The sequence below is a fragment of the Homalodisca vitripennis genome, chromosome X (assembly GCF_021130785.1).
Source record: "Homalodisca vitripennis isolate AUS2020 chromosome X, UT_GWSS_2.1, whole genome shotgun sequence".
Lineage (NCBI taxonomy): Eukaryota > Metazoa > Arthropoda > Insecta > Hemiptera > Cicadellidae > Homalodisca > Homalodisca vitripennis.
The window spans coordinates 158061487-158067486 of NC_060215.1; positions in this window are offsets into that span (position 1 = coordinate 158061487).

A 6000-nucleotide genomic window follows, 5' to 3' on the forward strand; every position below is an offset into this window, starting at 1 on the left:
CGAAACAATAACTTTTGATAAAATAAAGAATTTTTTAAACACTTACAATTGATTTTCGTTGTTAAATGAGTATGATGTCAATAGAGCATTGATTGAGTTTTATAATGTCATTCAAGAGGCCCTTTTGTTTAGTAAAGAAACGAAAGATATCAAAAGGAAATATCAAAAAGCAAAATTTAAGAGTCCTTGGGATCAAACGAATTTATATTAGATAAAATACAAAATCAAGAACAAGGCTTAGCTAATTTAAGAAAAAAAGGACTACGACTTTAATTTGAAATGCATACTGTTAATATCGTTTTGCAAATTAACTAAATTTAAATATTAGCAAGGCAAAAGAACAAATATTACTCCAAATTATTTGACGCATGTATTGTAATAGTTTCTGAGCAGTGGAAGCTGGACAAACAGCCATAACCTGATTAGTCGCGATAAACGGCCGATAACAATTTGCGCGCAATGAGCAGTGAGCGGTAACAAATGTTAGATGACCCACCAACAACTTGGCAAACATGGTTAACGACTATTACATCATGCCCCGCTATACTGTCTGGGCCTACTTCGCTCGAACACTGAGGCGTGGGCAACACCTCTCGTGGCATGCGTGTACCAAACAAATAATATCTATTTCTTGTATCCGGTATGTGAACAAGAGGTCTTCTGACAATAAAAAAATTCCTTTAAAAAACCATAAAAATCTGTGGGCAGCTGACTCGTCTTTCAGTTGAGCTGTAAAGAAATTTGCCCCAGAAATGCTCACGTTCTTGTACATGTGATCCAATGCTAGCTTCTTATCAGGAGAGTTTTTCCTTACCAAGATTAATACAAAGTATTGTTTAACCAATCTTTGAAGAGCGGAAACGTGGATGCTCTACATAGCTATAGGCCTATCGCATTGTTGTCAGTGTGTTATCCAGGTGTTTGAGCGAGCTATGAAACTAAGACTCCTCGAATTTTTTGAACAAAACAATTTTTTTTCAGCCCTAAAACCAATTTGGATTTTTTTTTTTCTTTTGTTTTCTTTTTTTATTTTTTTCTTTTTTTTTTTTTTTTTGGGGGGGGGGGGGGGGGGGGGGGGGGGGGGGGGGGGGGGGGGGGTTCTTTTTTTGTGTTGGGGGGGGGGGGGGGGGGGGGGGGGGGGGGGGGGGGGGGGGGGGGGGGGGGGGGGTGGGGAGTTTTTTTTTTGGGGGTTTTTTTTTTTCTTTTGGCGGGTTCTTTTTATTTTTTAGTTGTTGTTGGGTGTTGTGTTGTGGTGTGGGTGTGTTTTTTTATGTTTGTGTGTGTGTTGTAGTTTTTTTTTTTTTTGCGTGGTGTGTGTGGTGTTTTTTTGTTCTTTTTTTTTTTAATTTGTTGTGTTGTGTTGGGGGGGGGGGGGGGGGGGGGGGGGGGGGGGGGGGGGGGGGGGGGGGGGGGGTGTGTGGGGTGTTGTTTTTTGTGTGTTTGTTGTGTGTTGTGTGTGGTGGTGGTGTTGTTGTGTTGTTGTTATGGGGGGGGGGGGGGGGGGGGGGGGGGGGGTAGTTTTTTTTTATTTGGTTTGTTTTAGGAAGTTGATTGTTCGAGATTTTACAGAAGCGAATCGATAACAGCCTTATACTGGTAACAAATCATTGGGAATATTCATAGATTTTTCCAAAGCTTTCGACCTTTGTAGATCATGAAATTTTTAATTAACTAAGATTAGAATTAGCGGGAGTACCCTTAAGGTGGTTTAAACCTTCCTTATTGACGCTCACAACAAGTCCCGCATCCAAAACCTATTAAGCCCCACCTAAGAGTTGTTAACAAAAGGTTTCCCTCAGGGGATCCGTCTTTCAGCTCCATTATTTCAGTATTTAGTAAATAGTTTTATTAAATATGCCCATAAAGCTGATTGTGTTTTTTTAGGGACCCCCATCAAGTACGGCCGACGAGCAAAATTGACTTGACGCTACCCCAAAATACAGTACGTTATTCCAAATTTCTCAATCAGGTACAACATTCCGACCTGCTTCACCAAAATTGCCCAATCTTCCACTACCCAAGCTTGCCGAAAATTTCAATTAATGTGTGAAGAAAGCGAAAACAATTACTTGTTGTAACTGTATGAACGGTTTAAATGAAAAGAAACAAATCGACCTATGCCAAATTCCAATTTTCATCACATTGGCTAATTCCGTATTTGCCTGACAAACATAACCAAAGTAGGAGGAGTCGCCATTTTTGTCAAAATAAATATTCTCTTTCTCCCTCTCACGTGTCAAAACTAATAGAAAAAGACTTTGAAAGCAGTTGGGATAGAATTCAATTACGAACTACAGATCAAAATTTACCGTTCATCGGAATCTACAGGTCTCCGCAATGGCAATGAGAGAAATTTCTTCACAAATTTTGAAGCCCTGCTGATGTATTTAACTAACCATGAACAAGGGTTATATATCCTAAAGGGCGATTTTAAAAACATTATATGCTATGGAAGCACTAATCACCCTTTTCCACAGCAAACGATTTGTCGACTTGTTAAATCTTTCGACCTTGAGTTTTGTTGGTCAAAACGCCAACGCGTGTGACACAGTCTACACAGTCGACAATCGAACAATATCATATCTAATCTCCAAGTGTCGCAGAGTCCGTGTCAATACAGCTATCTCGGACCACTATGGCCAAGAGGCATTATTAGTGGTAGTAAAAATCTGAGAGGGAGCCCAAATCACTAAAACAAAAAATGAGACTTAAGAGCCAGGAACAACGCTCTCCTACACACTTCCCGTTTTTCAAAAGAAGAATTGGAAATTCCAAGGAATCAAGTCTTTCGTAGAACAGCATTTTAAAATGTTTAGTGATACACTAAACTTACCCAATTTAACATGTACTCGTCCTCGTCAAAACCATACAAGTATGATCCCAAAACGGTAAACAACAAATGAACATCACTAAAGGAATTTTTAATTTCTAAGAGAAAAACTAAGTTTTTCTCAGAAATTCAGAAAACGATCACACCAAGACAATTAAGATTCAAACGATTTTTTTTTCGAAATTTACAAACTAATTTACAGAAAAGTGATCCAGGCCGGCAAGCATATGATGTTATCTAAATCAATTTATATTTCAAGAAATAATTTCTAAAACTGCTTGAACATCAATCAACAATAAAACAAATCATCGCAACAATCAAATCAAATAAAAAATGTGAGACAGACTTGTGGAGGACGCGGTTGATGTTTGCGAATAGGCTTAAACAGATTCTTTGGATCTGTTGCTTATGAGTAAGGCCGCTTGCCTTCACCGCCACAAGAGGAATCCCAAGACGGAGTACAGTGTCCCAGTAGCCTCCCATGGCACTGGCACCTGTCCTTTGAAGGAAGAGCTTGAAAAAATAATTCAGCGCTCCGCAGCCAAAAAAATCCAAATGATGATTAAATTTAATGTCGATGTGGCTAATAAAAACATGTTCAAAGCATATTGTGAAACCATTAACCCCAATTAGAAAACTTTCTCTTTTGAACAAGGAGTTTTCCCCCTACACCTCCTAAAAAACGCGAAAGTGAGCCGATTTTTACGAAAGATGAATGCCCCACTCCCTCACACAATTAGCCGCGCTGTCTCAATGTTTGCCAGTTTGAGAGAGCAAAATATTCGAAAAAATTTTCTTGGTAAAATGGCTTCAATTTTTAAATAAGCACAACTCCAGCTATCTGAAGACCAGTTTGGCTTCAGGAAGTGTAAGTCGACAATAGACGCAGTTGTACGTCTAGTCGATATGGTTGTAGAGGGGCTAGAACGTCGGGATCCCACATTGAGTGTGTTCCTAGACTTATCGAAAGCATTCGACCGCGTTGACCATGTTACAATGCTTGACAAACTTGAATCTCATGGCATCCGAGGCGTGCCTCTTCAGTGGCTCAGGTCATTTTTAAGCCACAGAACCCAAATTGTCCAGATCGCAAACAAATTATCTGAACCAATTCACCTGAGCTATGGTGTCCCACAGGGCTCAATTCTCAGTCCAATTCTCTTCCTGATCTATGTCAATGACGTAGGTTCATCACTTCTGCACGGAAAACTTGTGCAGTATGCTGATGACACGACTCTCTGTTTCACAAGCAAATCAAAATTGATTCTGGAACAGCAAAGTTTTGTTGAGATCAACAACTGCGTCCATCCAATATTTCAACAGCCTCAATCTTAAGACAAATTCTGCAAAATCTAATTTTCTAAATTTTGCTTTGCGATCAGTAGACAGGCATGACGAGCCAGCTGTTATGTTGGCTGACACAATGCTGGAAGAAGTCTACTGCTCGAAATTCCTGGGAATATACCTAGATCGAGGGTTGACTTGGAATAATCACATCGATCACGTTTGCTCCAAATTGGCTTCAGGCATTTATTTTTTGAGGTCTCTAGCCAAATACTGCCCTATTCAGGTTCTAATGATGGCGTATTTTGGCTTGATTTACCCCCATCTCACTTACGGGTTGGTGTTGTGGGGAGCTTGTGCAAACAATCAATTTATGAGAGTGTTCAAGCTGCAAAAACAAGCTATCCGCATTATCGCTCTGTTGAAATTTAGGGAGTCGTGCAAGGAAGTCTTCAAAAATTTACAACTGTTGACGCTGCCCAGTCTCTACATCTTGGAAACAACTCTGTTTTGTATGTCTAAATGTACCATGACGAATGGCCGGGACATACATGCGTATGAGACTAGAGGCAGAGATAACTACCGAACTGGTAGGCACAGAACGGTGGTTTATGAACGCTTGCCTTCACAGGCAGGTGTTCATTTCGTCAACAAATTACCAAATTCAATAAAAAACGCTTCAACGCCCAAGGTGTTAAAGACTCGTTTGCAAAGCTTTTTAGTGTCACAAGCATTTTATAATGTAGACGAGTTTTTAGCATTTGATTGGGAGACCACCAATTAAAAAGACTGACTGAATCCGTCGCTGGAAGTGGGAATCATTGGCGAATGAATTGATGTATGTAAATTTGTAAATTGTATGTCTGAATGAGATCTATTGTGGGGTGTATGACAAAATTCTAGCAAGTAAAAAGTTGACTTTTGCCATGCATTATAGAATGTTCCGGCAATAAAAATCTGATTTTGATTTGATTTGACACTTCAAAATTGGTGCAATAAAAACAAAATGATAATTAATGCATCCAAAACAAAACTTGTAAACTTTGACCTTAGAGGCTATTCCTTTGACCTAGATTTACGATTTCACAATAATAACCTTTGTTACCCAGTAAACCAAAACTGTAATTGTGTCAAAATTGAGCAAGTCAATCAAATAAAGTACCTTGGTATATACATAGATGATATACTTTCATGGAAAACTCACATTTCTCAACTTCAGTCAAAACTCCGGAAAAATATAAGACAATTTTATTTCTTAAGAAATATATTGAGTTCGGAATTAATGCGCGTCCTCTATTTTGCACTCATAGACTCTAGATTAAATTACGGCATTGAAAACTGGGTAGGGAACAAACAAGGCGACTATCAATCCGTTAATCGTAACACAAAATCATTTTGTAAGAATTTTATCATTCAAACCCAATCGTACTTCCGCACCCCCTTATTTAGCCAATTAAAGTTTTTAACTTTGACTCATTTATTTATTTACAAAGTTTTAAAAGTGTTTTTTAATAGAAGTGGGAATTACGGTGTTGAAAGGACATGTAATAAAACTAGAAATTCAAAACAAGGATTCTGCACCCATCCTAAAGTTAATAAAACAATTTTCAAAAAAAGCTTTGTATTCTTGGGACCAAAACTCTACAATCAGTTACCGATTTCATCAAAATTAACAATAAAAACTGTAAACAGTTTCTTGCTAAAGTTAAGAAATGGTTACTCATAAAAGACGATGTAAGTGGAATGTTTATCAGCATGTCTTGAGGGGTGTTGAAAATTAATTTAGAACGATTTTCTTAATTCAAAAATACTTAACTTTATTTTGTGTAACATAAAGGTTTTCTTTCGAATAGATTTATTTAAGCAATAATTACATTTTACGTTAT